Below are 16175 nucleotides of genomic sequence, written 5' to 3'. Positions count from 1 at the left end.
ATTCCTTTTTGGAACAAGCAGCTGAAGAACAGACTAATTCCAGAACTTAACCAGATCAGCTAGCCAGAAAAAGAGAGAGAGACCTTCCCTCTGGCAGTTGAAGCCTAGAACCTAGCAACTATTAGTGTTTTCGACATTTGGTATCATTTTTGAGTTGCCCGCTGTAACTTTGTGGGGCGGGCAGAGCCATAGTCTGCAAACTCCATGACTACTCTCCTCCAGAGAGGTGGTGTCTATGATCCCACTTCTGACTCTAACAGTGATGAACGTCATGCTCATTCGACCCCTAATCCTGTGACTGCAGGCTGTGAAGCCTCTACCTGGCTCTCTGTTGTATTTGATTTTTGGAACTCGGGGTCCTCGTCAGGAGGATGCACAGGCTATATGGAAAGATCAGGCAGACAGCCTGCTTGATGTGTGCTAGCTGAACCCCATCCCTGTCCTGAGAGCTGATTTTAAACCGAGTGTCACCTGAGAACAGCTGCCCATGAGACGCGAGGCAGGAGCCCAGGAAATTCCCAGAGGCTTAGGATACTACCTACAGCTGGAGTTTAAAACCACAAAGTTTCGAGGTGATTAGCTGCCCAGCAACAGCTAACAGTCCTATGGAGTTGTTAGTGTTAGCATTAGGTACAGTTGAAGCCTTGCACATGATATTCAACAGAACAAGGAGACTGGACAGAGACAAGCTCACCTATCAGTCTTCCCGGCTGTTATGGTCTGAATGTTAAGTGTCTCCGCAGGCTGAAGTGCGTGGATACTTGGTCTTGAGCTGGCAGCCCAGAGGGCTGGGGTCATAGGAAGGTTACAGGCTGGGCTTGCTTCCTGGCTGGCTCTCTGTGTCCCGGCTGGCAGCATAGAAACAGCAGCTGCAGGCACAGACCTGGTTCACTGCTGTGCCTCCTCCTATGACGGGGTCTAAATGCTGTAAAACTGTGAACCAGAATAAGTCCTTCCTGCCTTATGTTGCTTCTGGCCGGAATCTAGTCCCAGAGGCAGGAAAGTAACGAACACATTAGCCCTCTGGCACTTTCCAGAGGTAAAAGCTGGAAAGCAGGATGAGCCAAGTATCTACAGTCACTAGAAAAACAAAGCCAGAGCTGGAGCCGGGCCAAATGGTCCAGCAAACCAGGCAGGGTCTGGGATGCGGTAAGTGCATCTTATGTCTGCACAGCGGCAAGGAGGATCTATTCTACTTACTCCACGGGGAATGTGAGGGTGAATACTGACTGACAAAATGACAGGAGCTAGTACAGCAATTCTCAACCTCTGGGTCACGACCCCTCTCCCAGGAGTCGAATAGCAGATATCCTGCAGATCAGATATTTACATTATGATTCATAACAGTAGCAAGATTACAGTTATGAAGTAGCAATGAAAATAATTTTATGGTTTTGGGGGGGGGGGGGTCACACCACAACATGAAGAACTGAGTTAAAGGGTCACAGCGTTAGGAAGGTTTGTGTACTGCTGGTCTACCATCGTTGGGGAGACAGATCTCTGTGAGGGACCTTCTAGACTAGGACTATGGATGTATTTGGGTAGGGAGACCCAGCCTGGCTGTGTGCATGGACTGAATGAAAAGTAGAAATGGAATGGAGCACTAATACTCGTCTCTCTTTACCTGCAGTTTGAATGTGGTCATCTGGCTCAGGCTCCTGCCTCTAGCATGGACTGTATCCCCTCACAGGATAGGTGCCTTCCCCCTTAAGTTGTTCCTCATCAGGTGTTCTACCACCACAACAAGGAAAGTTACTAACATAGAAAATACAAAGCAGAGGAGAGGGCCAAGTGGCCTGAACATAGTTGTTCCCACATGTCTGCGGGCTCTGAATCCACACATGGAACCACCTGAGGGTTGGAATGTGAAGGAAGAACTTGTCTGTGCTGCTCATGGACAGTTATATCTTCTTATGATTATTCCTGATACAACACAGACTCTACCAGCATTTACATGTCATCGACAGTGTCATATGCACAATAAAGGCATTAGAAATGATTGAAAGTATACATGTACAATGTGTATTCACATGCAAGTTCTACCTAAATCCTGTACCACTGAATATAAAGAATTTTTGCCACTGTGACTTTTAGGCCCTATTGTGAGGGTTGGACCCAAATGGCTGCTGACTGAGTATCGTACATTAGGGAATTAACATACAGTAACTTCCAGCACTTCAGATCTCACTTGAAGACTTTATCACTAATCAAAACAGTTACTTATCTGTTGCTGTGATAAAGCAGTACGATCAAAGCAATTTACAGAAGAATGAGTTAATCTGGGTTTGCTTTTCCAGAGGGATAAGAATCCATCACAGTGGGGAGGCATGGGAGAAAGTACCAGGCATGGCAGGCGACTGGCGCAATACATTCAGAGCTTACACCTCCAGTGACAAGCAAGAGGCTGAGAGAGCAAACTGGAAATATGGCCAGGGCTTGAGTTCTCAGAGCCTGCCTCGAGGATGTCCGTACCTCCTAAACCTCCCTCAAACTGTGCCTCCAACTTGGGACTAAGTGTTAAATACATGAGCCTATGGGGGTTTTTCTCATTCAAACCACTGCACAAGGTGTTTTAGAGGGCCAGGGAGATGGATTGGCAGTTAAGAATGCTTAATGCAGAATCCATAATCATGAGGAACAAAGAAAGCCCAGAGTCCAGCACCCACAGAACAAGTTTTGTGTCCAGCGCAAGTTCGTAACCCCAGCTCTGAGGGGTCAGAAGGACTGCAGCGGCTTGTTGGTTTCCAGCCTTGATGAGGCAAGTGATGCCCAGGTTCAGAGAGAGACCTTGCTGCAAAGGAATAGGTGGGGAGTGACAGAGGAGTGTGCTGGACAGAGGAGAAGCATCTTCTGCTTCTAATTGTTTCCTCAGTGTGGTTGCTTGAGGCAAGTTCACCTTTTCTGGACTTGCCTTGGCCTTTTCCTGGGGTATTAACCTCTAGTAAGGCTGTAGAGTTCTGTGACTGTGATAGAGAATTTGGTGTTTCAGCTTGGTGCAGGAGACACAGGGGCTCATTAGTGTGGACCCCTCTCTTTTCTTTCTGAGAAAGAGTAGATAGGTGAATTGACCACTGTTGTCAACTTCCATAAACGCTTACCTGGAAAACAGGAGCATCTACTGGGAAACTTCTAGGAAGGACTACTGTGATGGTTTGTATATGCTTGGCCCAGGGAAGGTGTGGCCCTGTTGGAGTAGGTGTGTGACTGTGGGTGTAGGCTATAAGATCCTCATCCTAGCTGTCTAGAAGCCAGTAAGTATTCTGCTAGCAGCCTTCAGATGAACATGTAAACTCTCAGTTCCTCCTGCACCATGCCTCCCTGGATGTTGCCATGCTCTTACCTTAACGATAATGGACTGAACCTCTGAACCTGTAAGCCAGCCCCAATTAAATATTGCCCTTTATAAGACTTGCCTTGGTCATGGTATCTGCTCATAGCAATAAAACCCTAAGATAACTTCTTTGCATTCATTTAAATAATTTGTGTGTGTTGTATGTGTGTCTACCTACTTGTGTTTATGTGTGCAAGTGTGTATGTATGTATATACATGTGTGCCTGTATGTGTGTATGTATGTGTATGTGTGTGTGCATGTATGTGTGTATGTGTCTGTATGTAATTGTTTGTGTGTGTGTGTGTGTGTGTGTGTGTGTGTGTGTGTGTGTGTGTGTAGTCAATGTCAGGTGCCTCTTCTATCACTGTCCTCCTAACTTTTTGGGACAGTGTCTCTCACTGAACCTGGAGCTCATTGATCAAGATTATATGGCCAGTCTGGCCCTAGCAAGACTCCTGTTTCCATTTCCCCAGTGCTAGGTTTGCAGGATGGTCCACCAAGCCTGGCTTTCTGTATGGGTGCTGGGGATCTGAACTCAGGTCCTCATGCTTTCATCAATTGAGCCAGCCCTTCAGACTCCTAGGAAGGCTAATGTGAAGGGTATGTGGGTCAGGGCTCTCCATGGAAGGAACTACACTCCAATTCATATTGACAGAGGGCAAAAAGGAAGTGGTTGGCTGAGGTAGCAGAGTAGGCTCCTTGAGGTGTCTTTGGAATCCAGGCAGCTCTTCAGGAGCAGATCTCACAATGAGAAGGGTGTCCCCAGCTCTAGGCTCCTCCTGTCTCTTGTCCACTCTGCCTGTGCTGTCCTCATTGCCTAAGGCTATCATTTCAGAAGGTTTTCCCAGGCCATCTGGAGACACTGGTACCTCCATTCCTGGCTGGTTCTTTCCCTTCTGGCTTGTGGCTTCTGTAGTTGACCTCAGAGAAGAACTCATGTGGGCCGCTCCTGGATCCTGCCATTCCAGGTGGGAGCAATAGCTACTGCTGGTCAGATGAGGTAACAGGATCAGTCAGGCCTGAATCACTCTTGGCTTGTCAGGGAGGAGGGGGTGTTGCTAACATTTGCCAGACAGGAAGAAAGAAGAGCTATGAGTCTGTATGACAAGGTCACAGGAGCTGAGGCAGAACAGTGAGGTCACATCAAGTCTCCGTATGGGGCAGTCGGGAGAAGATACAGTGATTTTGCCGTTTACAGATCTGCTGAGCTGTGGAAGGAATTCCTCATAGGACTCCCTGTGGCATGGCTTGAAAGGGACTTGAGAACAGAGAAGACTGTGAGATAGATATGACTGAGCCTTGTGGGTCACCTCTCAAGTAGAAAAACATTAAAAGAACCTACGCATCCAACAGTGGGGTCATGGTTCTGCATATTACAACAGATGCCAGCATGCACAAGAGTCCGTCACCATGAGACTTAACAGCAGAGTGGAACAGGTACAGGGTAATGTTGAAAGTGAGAGGCAGCCAGGGGCTGGTGACAAATCTCTGAGATTAAGAGCACACGTGGCTCTTCAGAGTGCTAGGTCAGGACTGATAGAGCATCTGAAAATGAAAGAAGACCTGAACAGAAGCAGCTTGTCCTTTAGTAGAACAGTGAAGGGCAGCAGCCTCTCTGAGAGGATGGAGACTGCGCCAAGGCACGGTGGGCATCAGGGCAGAAGTGGGAAAGCCTTAGAGTGAACAATTCTGTGTGTAGAAGTGTTTCCTGCAGTTTCAGGGTACTAATGCTGTTGTGTTTTATAATAAGATAAGGAAGAAGGAATACGTTTGGTGGAGGCAAGGTACTGTGTGGGGGTAGAGGATGCCTCTATGGGCCCATGCCGAGGCATCCCTTCCCCCTCTGAGGTACCAGCCACAGGATGGTATAATATAGAGTTTATTCAGCGCATGGAGAGGGGAGTTGAGAGAAAAGCGGGGGCAGGGGGTCAGAGACCAGAGGAGTAGAAGCTAGCCATGAGCAGCGGAAGGAGCAGGGGCAAGAGAGAGAGGAGGGGGCAAGCAGCCCTTTTTAATAGTGAGTCAGGCATACCTGGCTGTTGCCAGGCAACTGTGGGGCAGAGCCTAGATGAAATGCCAACAAATGTCAATGGAGGTTCTATACAGACATGTTGGCTTTCGTGTCAAGCAGATTTTTTATAGGCATGTGAGGGTTTCCAGATTGCCTGAAACTTAATTTTGGGTCATTGATCCCTCACAGGGAGCCCAAGGTAGGTTTCTAGCACTGGCACCTGTACCTCTAGCTTCACAGGTGTCCTAAATCCCTCCCAGGACATGTCATCCCCTGTGACCTAAGATCTCCCCTTAGGCTCCTCGCTTAATGATTCCCTAAGCTCCCAAATGTGCCATCCTGAGGAATGACCTTTTGGGGAACATTCTAGGTCCAACCATTGGTTCCCATCCATGTCAGTAACTCTAGCTCTGGGGAGTCTGATGCTCTTTTCTGATCTCCCTCTTTCTTATATCTTGATGTCTTTTTGAATCTATTTTTTTTGTATGTAGTAACCATGTCTTTCTTCCTTTGATACTTACAAATAAAATAAATAATATCATCCATAAAATAAAATTACAAATTTTTAAGAATCACTTGAGGAGAAACTGATAACAGTATCCTCAGAATTGTAAGGGCTATTTGTCGACCTCTAATGCTATAACAAATTACCTGAGACAATCACCTTATAATCAGGAAAGGTTATGTTGGCTCAAGTTTTGGATGTTGGCCTGAGTGGTGAGACTTGTTACTGGTGGAAAGTATACCATGCAACACAGACTCACACAACTAAAGAAGACACAAGACTCGTGTCTGGCTCTTCTAGGATGCATCCCTGAATACCTAACATCTCCCAGCAGACCCAACTTTTAGCAGTTCCTCTAACTCCAAAGCATGTCCATACTGAAGAATGATCCTTTGGGGAACATTCTAGATCCAATCAGAGCAGGAAGCAGGTCCTAATAGTTGGTGTAAGGAGGTAGGACAGGAGGAGGGAGGAAGAAAGGGAGGGAGAGAGAGAGAGAGAGAGAGAGAGAGAGAGAGAGAGAGAGAGAGAGAGAGAGAATCTTTCAGAAACCAAACCTGTTTCTTTTTCTGAACATTTTTTTTTCTAGACAGATTTATATGGGACTGAATATGTATGTAGTCTAGGCTTGCCTCAACTCATGACCCGACTTCTGAGTGCCGAGATTATAGACATGCACTATACCATCCGACTTCATGGAGGTCATCTGACTTTATAAAAAGTCACAGACCAGAAAGGTGCTAGGACTGGGCCCAGCACCCTGTTCTTCAAGCTGCAGTACAGCAGAAGGGAGCATGGGAGACCTTCCACTTCTTATCTTCTCCACTTGGGACCTTAAGGAGAGAGGCACAGTGTGGATCTCCCAACATGCTTCTCCTAAAGCAGATAGAATGGTAGTGTTCCTCCAGTAGACACGTGGAGTTGTCCTAGTCTTCCACTGCTGCGAAGTGAGGTACCACGACTGAGGCATCTCTTACAAAGGACAACCTTTAATTGGGGCTGGCTTACAGGTTCAGAGGTTCAGTCCATTGTCATCATGGTGGGAAGCATGGCGTTATGCAGGCAGACTTGGTGTTGAAGGAGCCAAGAGTTCTACGTCAGACAGGAGGAGTTCTACGTCAAACAGAAGGAGACTGACCTCTGCAGGCAGCTAGAAGGAGGCTCTGAATCACATTGGCCAGACTTGAGCACACATATGAGACCTCAAAGCCAAGACCCACAGCGACACACTTCCTCTAACAAGGCTACACCTCCTCCATAAGGCCATACCTCCTAATAATGCCACTTTCCATGGGCCAAGCATATTCAATCCACCACAGGAGCTCAGAGGCCCTAATGGAAGTGTCAACTGGCTCAAGCCCTTAGAATATAATCCAGAGCTCAGGCTCTTAGAAGCGTGGAACCAGAGGCAGGCAGTGCAGCTGTCCCGAGGCTGGCACAGAGGAATGTCTGCTGCTACCTCAGTGTTGCCTGCTGCTTTTACAGATCCAGTCACTCAAGGAGTGACCAAATGAAAACCGCTGCCCAAACCGGTCAAGGCTGGTAACTGGCAATGTAGTGCTCTTTGGGGGCCATTAGATGCCAATGTGTCAAGTGCTATTTAAAGAAGCAGGTGCCTCTGTGGAGAGAAAGCACTCTTGCTGTCTCCTAGAAACACGCGTCAGTGAGAGCGTCACAGCAGGGGGGTGTGGGGAAGACTCTGATAAGGTGCTGCAAAATCAGCCGGCTTTAAGCACTTCAAACCCTACTACCTTTAAGACATTTTTTTTGGAAAAGTACAAAGAGCCTTTAGGTTTTTCACATACACACAGCATCACACACACACACACACACACACACACACACACACACACACACACACACACACACACACTCGTATAACTTCATTTCTGTTGCCCTGAGCCTGAGGGTTGCCAAGGAGACAGTTACCAGCAGAATAAGCTGTTGGTGAATAATTAATTGTCTCTCTTCAGTGAGGCTAGAAGGAAGAACTTCTCCAAGCGTGCATGCAGGGCTCAAGCAAGCTGCTCTCTGTTCAAAGTGGCAGGACCGCAAGGGACCTGGGAGATGGTCAGAGGAAATGCAGGCGAGAGGGCAGACTTCAGGCCTCCAACCAAACGGGAAGCAGCCAGTGCCATGGCCAACACATATTCCTCCTAACTCCTGACTGTTGTCCCCACAGGCTTCCCACCACCACCATTTGCATTTTCTAGTAGCCTGGGGATTCCTGTTAGTTGTGGAAAGAATACAGAGAGCTGCATTCAACGCACAAGTGAGGGAGCCTGCCTTGTACTGGTACCACATGCCCCGGGGATTCAGAATCACCCAAGGTGGCCACTTGCCAACCCCCTCATTAGTGGCTTCTTTCCATCCTCTGACTCACTTTCCCACTCTCCCATGTAAGCTTTCTGCAGTACCCTCTCCCCCCAACACACTCCCACTCCTACCATAGTCCCAGATGTGCTCCTGAGGCAACTAACAAAAGATTCATACTGTGGAGCAAGACATGCGTGTGTCAGCCATGTGGGGGTAATAGGAGCCAGCTCCGGAGTCCTGACACTTCTGCGTGACTCCTTCTGTACAGAATTGTCCTGCAGAGGGACCAGTGTCACAGCTCTGCTTTTCATTTTACTTAATAACTTACAGGTCAGACGGTGCAAAGTTTTAACAGTGTGCTGAGCCTTCGATGATGCGTACCTATAGGAACAAAGTGGATTTGTTCCCACAAGCACCTAAGCCCAAACCCCAGATACAGGTGCTGATTACAACATCATGGTGACAACCTTCTAATTCCCAAACTCACTTTGCAGGTTAAACAGTCAATTTGAGGAAGCCCAAAGCCCAGAGGGATCCGATTTCGTGACATCAGCACACTGTGTGTGCAGCTCTTTCCCCGAAGGAAGGGTCTTCTTTATTGAGTTCTTTTACAAGGCTTATTAGTGTGCTCTTCCACTTCCGTGGCCTCAATACCCAAGGGAAACAACCCACAAGAGGTGGGGTTCATTTTGACTTGTGGCTTGAGAAATTTTAGTTCATTGTGGAGGAGAAGGTACAGTCCCAGACCTTGGCAGTAGGAGTGTGGTAGAGGTTCCTTATATCATTGTAGACCAGAAAACACAGAGGGGAGGGAGGAGAGAGAGAGAGAGAGAGAGAGAGAGAGAGAGAGAGGAGGGAGGAGAGAGAGAGAGAGAGAGAGAGAGAGAGAGAGAGAGAGAGAGAGAGAGAGCCAAGAGCCAAGAGGAGCCAGGAGCTAACCTTCAGTAGACCATCTCCAATCACCTATTTTTACATAGGCCTTCTTCCTAAAGTGTCTATGGTTTCTCAAACACAGCCACCCTGAGGCGAGCATTGAACATGAGGAGGACATTTCAAATTCCAACTGTTGTGCAAACCCCACAGCTCTCACCTTAAAGGGAATAGATGTTTATTCTGGAGCCATTTTGAGTGAGCAAGGCTAGGGACTCACATTGGGTTGCCCCAAATCCTATGTTCCAACATAGGAGCAGTTTCATGAGGTAACGGAACAAGGAAAGTCATAAATCAAGGAAGTGTAAGATACATTGGTGGGTACATGAGAAAGCTGGTTACAGCAAGACACAAAAGTTCGTCTATGGGCCCAGATGCCATTTGACTACATTCCTAGCTATTGGCTTGTTGAAAGCTAGTAGTCACAGGATGTTAGTTCAGACCCAGAGGTTGGCAAGGATAGCTGTTCTGGAGGGCTAGAACCTAGCCCTAAGTAAGGTAATCCATCTCTGAACTTGCAGCATTCCACCTTCTCACAGCACTGCCATTTTGACAAGCCAATCACGGTCTGCAGTGTCTGCAGACACAGCTTCTTCTCAAGACTTTTTGTTCACAAAACTTTAACACAAAGTCATTGCCTCCATTCCAAGAAATACTAGAAGATGGCCTTTTTCTTCAGACTCTTACTAGAAAGGTCATCTAAGAACGTCAAAATACTGTGCAGTGGAGACAGATGGATCCTCGGCGGTCAGCCACTCTAGACCTGACTCAAAAACTAGGATGAATAGAGATTGAGAAAGACCTCCCAAGGCCAGTCTCTGACCTACCTCCAGCCATGCCTGCATGGACAAGAGCATGTATGCATACATGTGCAAACATACAAACATACCCCCTCCCCCACCCACACTCACAAATACAAGATCACCAGTTGGGGATGAGAGGTTTGAGGACTATGTCCTTGTGCTAACCTCTCTAGCAACATAGCTCACGACAATGAACTCTTATGAGAAATGTCAGCTTCCGCTGTCTGAAAATGAGCTGCAAGGGTGAAGAGGCATGTTAGCTAAAGTCCTCATGTGTTTTGAGGATAGGATGAGAAACATCAGTGTCTTTTTCCTCTGTGTTGATCACTTGGTTCCATCTGCTAAGGACACAGCCTAGAGTGCAGAGAGGTGGGTGGGGTGGATAGAGCCCACACCTGATGATTGACAGTCACTGCCCTAACCTTAGTTCTTCACCCATCAGGCGGCTCACAACTGAAGGACAGCCTTCTAGGTGGAGGCACTTCCTGTTTGTTCCCCCCCTCTCTGAGTTTTTGTTTTAATATTCACAAGGAGTACCTCTATAGTCTGTCCTCCTGGGCCTGGAGCAACACCTGAACTGACCATGTCACCCAAGAAGGGATAACTCAGGAAAAGCAGCGGATTTCCACTTTGTTTTACCACCTGCATCTTTCCAAATTTTTATTTTCTTGTAAATTAAGGTCGGGGCTAGAGCATCCATGCACAGAGAGAAAGAAAAAGCACCCAGCCACCCCCTGTCTTGGTTATCTGATAGTAACAGTTCTGAGGGAGAATTGTCTGCCACAGAGGAAAGCCGTGTGGACTTTATTTTTCACATCCATGGCCTGAGTCTGCGTGCTAACAAAGAGATAGCCAACGGCTGGCCCCAGAGATGATAGCACAGTGGTATGGGCCTGGCTTTTGTGGTTTCTCCAGGTGAGTGCTCCCAGGACAAACGGCTGTAGAAGTCTCCTAACTTCCTTCTGTCTGGTTTCCCAGTGCCATTCCCTCAGGACCGAAGAGCTACAGATTCTGCTTGAAGCATACTGAAATCAACCCCCAACCTGATACACTGGCTCATCCTCAACACAACTCATGAGCTCAGTGTCTATACGGGCAGATCTGCAAAAGAGCTGTGAGGGACGAGCGCCTCTTAACCCCTCCTTTGTGCTTTTAAGACAGAGTCGCGTGCAGCCCACCCTCAAACTCAGCTGAGACTGACCTTGAACTCCTGGTTCTCTCGCCTGCCCCTCCCAGGTGTGTGCACCACACTTAATCTACCCCTCTGTTATGAAAAGGGACCTCAAGGTTCCTAGAAAAGATAGGGTCATCTAGAACCTTCCATAGTGCAGTTGTGACAGGCTTTTATGTGGGTGCTGGGGATCTGAACTCAGGACCTCTTGTGTTTACAGTTCTTAGTCACCGAGCCATCTCGTCAGTCCCTGATGAAAGCTTAATTTTTTTAAAGTTTATTTTCTAGTTTCAGTTTCAAACATAATAAATATAGCATGAAGAAAATGTAGGATGCTCTGTAAAAATATTTTTAATCACTTGTCTTCTCAGGTAGTGACTTAATCAAACTGAATGTGTCTGTTTACCAATTATAGGAAGAAGAGGATTCTGGGAAAGTGGAACAGATCTCAGCCTCGTTCAGCGCCTTCTCTTCATGCCTTGGTCCTGAGGCAAGCACCATTATTTGTCTCTCGCTGTGTGGCTCCAGTCAGTGGCTATCTGATGTCTTCCCAGCAGCCAGCATTCGGGTAGCAAGTGAATCAAATGGCAGTGTTCCCTGGAACGTAGCCCAGAAAAATCACAGCATCTACAAGGCCTTACTTCTTCCTCCTTTGCCTCCTCCACTCACTGCCAGAGCCCTTGGGACTTTCCTGCAGCCTCAGGCCTGGCTGGCTTCTCCTACACAGCTCTCAGAAGCAGAATCACCACATGGAGACACCCACCCTGGACACTGAGCTCAGGAAACGCCCCACTCACTTCCTCTTCACTCTTTTCCTTCCTTCCTTCCTTCCTTTCCTTCCTTCCTTCCTTCCTTCTTTCCTTCCTTCCTTCCTTCCTCCTTCCCTCTCTTCCTCCCTCCTATCCCAGGGTGTGTGTGCATGTGTGTGTGAAGGGGGGGCAGCGCAGGCAGGCAGGCAGGCAGACAGACAGACAGACAGAAGAAAGCATACAGGAGCCTCTGGAGTCAGAGTTTCCTGTGGTGTTGAGCTGGGAACTGCACTTGGGTCCTCTCCAAGAGAATCAAGTTTTCCTCACTGCTGAGCCACGTCTCCAGCTCTGCTTTGCTTTTCTTCAGACTGTTTGCCAACACAAAAACATCTTATTGAACTCCCTGGGAGAAGATTGTGGAGAGACAGCAGGATGTAGGGGCATCCTACAGACACCCTGGTTTTCTTCAGACCTAGATGGGGTTAGGGCCTTGAGATTTCATGGCCCTTTTCTGGTTCCTCCCAGTCCTGCCTGTACCTTTAGAAAGAGTCCTCACTCTGGTTAGAATATGTCTCCACAAAGTTCACATCCAGGAAACATGATCCCCAAATTCGCTTTTGGAGAGAGGGTCTTTGGGAGACAAGACAAAATGAGAGTGTGAAGGCGGCCCTGGTGTTGATTTTGGTGCTCGGCTGAGCTAGCTTGAGCTAGCGTCTTGCTGTGATGTGGTATAACAGGGAAAGCCTTCACCAGACGATGGTGGCATGCTCTTGAACTTTCTCCCTTCCAAAACCACAGGCCAAACAAACGTCTGCTCTTTGTAAGCACCCCAACCTCAGATGTTTAGGTTATAGTGCCATAAAACAAACTAGGGCTTGTCCTCTTCTGCTTCTGAGTCACCCCTTTGCGGGGCTGTCTTGTGCCCCTCCCCCAACCCATATTTTTAGGTTTCGCCTTCTGAGACTAGAAGGTGGCGGCTGTCCTGGCAACAGGTGCTGAATTGTCACAGGCAGTGCTATTTGATCCAAGCATCACGGTAGCCTCCGCCCCGCTAATCAGAAGAGGCCTTTTCTCTTCCTGTCAGAGTCTGGCATCCTGTAGGCATGGGCATTATGAGCTAAAGCATCTCTAAAAATTAAGCACTGAATCAGGCCCTTTATTTATAGCTCATTTTACAAATGTGAATTAAAGTGGCCCGGGCTTATGACACACTCAAATTTATTATCCCCACTTGATGGCCTGGATAGTTAAATACTTGGGTGAATAAACTTAGAATTCATTAGGCCTCATTTTCTCATATTTCATATATTTGCAATCGACTCTCTTCCTTGGCAGTTTTCAAACACGAAAATTAAGCTGGCTCTGAAATTTATGGAAGCTTTCTCCTAATATTCCTTTAATTGGAAACTCATATGCAGCTTCCTAAGCAAGCCACCCGTGGAGATAACTTATATAATTGAGCTACCTTATTGTGTGGCTGCTTATTATTCTATTTTCTAAAGCTGTCTTATCTCTGAAACGCCATAGAGGTAAGAACTGCACACCACAGCTGGAGGATTAGGCTACATTTGGATTTTTGGTCTTTTTTTTTTTTTTTAACCTTTGGATTGATGTCAGGAAGGGCTGATCACTTACAGGTTTCCTGTACACCACTGAACGTTAATAGAGCATCTTTGGAGACCCTTATCCCCACGACAACATCGTGTTATTTGAAATAATTAGAGGACCACAGGAGCTTTTCCAAGGGTAAAGGAAGTCTGCCTCTCCAGGCCCTAGGAAAATAATTCCTTCTGTCCCACTTGTCCCATGTGAGGGCAACGCTTTGGACATCTTATTGACAGTTGTAACAGAGAGGGGTGAGAACCAGAGGGGAGAGGGAAGCAGAAATCATGAGAGCCACAGCAGATCCGAGAGGGGTTATACTGTACGCATCTCTGTGAGGTGTGCCAAAGATGAGACATCGCTCCAGGATTAGCTGTCCACCGCGGAACTGCAGGGCAGGAGTGCGGTGCTAGTGATTCCTAAGCTTTTAGAGCTGAGCGCCATCAGCACACACTAGCACCAAGCACTTGAGGAGGAGCAGAGTCGATCAACTAACACCTGTGTCTTTTCTTTCATTCACAGGCCCAATTTCAGATGCTGGGTTCACGGCGTTGTTCTCAGCGCTGTGCATATATTAACTCCATTTAATGTGCGTGGAACCCTGGGGATGGGTAAGTAGCAATAGTCTCTCTCTGTGATTGGGGAGACAGAGGCTCTGAGTAGTCAGAGGCACAAAGCCAGTGAGTGGATGAAGAGGAGGTTGGCTTTCAATGATATACGCCAGAGTTTGTGTTCTTAACTACTGTATTTTAATTGGTGTTCTCCATGGATACAGAAAGACTCGGGAGTAGTGTGTGTGTGTGTGTGTGTGTGTGTGTGTGTGTGTTGTATCTGTGTGTGTGTGTGTGTGTGTGTGTGTGTGTGTGTGAGAGAGAGAGAGAGAGAGAGAGAGAGAGAGAGAGAAAGAGTTTGTGTGGATGTGGAAGCTCAAATCCATAATCTAATGACACACCCTTAGAGATACCTAGGCAGAGGGAATCTCACCTAAAAAAAACTGGCCCAATAAATTTGTCCTCTGACCATGTCTGGGAGAGATTTTATTGGCTGGTGATTGGTGTGAGAAGCCCCAGCCCTCTATGTATGGCACCATCTTTAAACAAGTAGCTGTCTATAGTCCTGGGCTGTATAAAGCAGTAAATCAGAAAGCAAGCTGAGCCAGGGAGTGGTGGCACGTGTCTTTAATCCCAGCACCCAGGAGGCAGAGGCAGAAGGATCTGTGAGGCCAGCCTGGTCTATGGCATGAGTTCCAGGATGGTCAGGGCTACATAGAGTAATCCTGTTTCTAAAAAAAACCAAAATAAAATAAAATAAACTGTTTCAGAGAGCAAGCCAGGAAGCAGTGTTCTTCTCTGACTTCTTCTCCAAGTGGCTTTGGGTTGTGATGTTTATCATAGCAACAGAAAAGTACACTAGAACAAGACTCAAGGAAGATGGAAGCCCATGTTCAAAGGCAGCCGGCAGGATAATTTCTTGGGGGCGGGGGAGGGTGAAGTCAAACTTTGTTCTTTTTAGACCTTCAACTGATGGGACATACTCACGTTACAGAGGGAAATCTGCTTTACTCGAAGTTTAGTGATTTAAATACAGAAACATCCAGAATAATGTTTGATAAATAAAGTGCTGGAACACCATGACTTACAAAATTAACAAGACCTGTGATGACCTGAGCTGTCTATTCCAACACACGCACACACACGCGCACACACACACACACACCACATGCTAACCTCGGGGTGTAATTTGACCTATACATAGGGTGAGTGCAGCTGAAATTAACTAAGATGAAGTCACGCTGAGCTCACAGTCCAATATGACTGCTTCCTTTATAAGAGGAAAGACATAAGGAAAACGGCCATGTGTAGGGATTCAGCCTAACCTGAGTTCAACCATCTTCATTAACTACCATTTTGCCATGGTACATATTCCAAACCCTCCCTAAGAAACAATTGTTAAGTAGGTAAGGGTATGGTTGGAGCGGTAGCCCAGTGGTTAAGACTACTTGTTGCTCTTGAAGTGGACACTGGGCTGGTTCTTGGCAGCCAATATGTCAGGCAGCTCAAACCCACCTATTCCAGGGGCTCCTATATCCTCTTCTGATCCCCCACAGACACCAGAACTTATGCACATCAAAACAAACAGGCACACATTTTTTTTTTTTAAGAAAGTAGGCAGTGGAGGTTTTTGTGCTCTGCTAACTGACTCTTAATTGACGTTTGATATCACAATCACTGTTGATACATCTCTGGCTGGCTAAGGTCCGTCTCTGCCTGGTTTGGCGTATAAGCTTCTTGCTCCTGCCTTGGGGTGTGGGGATCTTTCTGTCTCTAAGTCCCTCATAGATTACAGACTGTGCAGTTCTGGATCTGTCTGCCTCTCTGCATCCTCTGCCTCTAGTGACCATTTCTCCTACTCCAGAACTGAAGTATCACGTGAAGACAGAGTCAGGGAAAGTTATGAGGAGGCATAGAGTGGGATGTATTGGGTGCAAGTCAAAGAATGTCTGAGGCTCTAGAACTCAGTAGAAGATCCTCTGTGTCCTTGTCTTTCCTGTCCCCTCACACTGGGACTCCAGATCTCTGAGAGGTAGGTTCCTGCTATTTAAGGCACTTGGCATGTGGTCCTCTGTCAAGCCTGGGAACTAACATAACCAGTATGCTGTGGGCTCGCCCGCCATCCTCTCCCTTTGGGAGCTGATGTTTTTGGAAGGGAACCAATGATCAAGAGACTCGTGTGTGTCATTAAAAACTCCATCGAAG

Source organism: Rattus rattus, chromosome 6 (genome assembly GCF_011064425.1).
Source record: "Rattus rattus isolate New Zealand chromosome 6, Rrattus_CSIRO_v1, whole genome shotgun sequence".
NCBI lineage: Eukaryota > Metazoa > Chordata > Mammalia > Rodentia > Muridae > Rattus > Rattus rattus.
The sequence above is the reverse complement of the archived record's forward strand: the minus strand, read 5'-3'. Positions refer to the sequence as shown.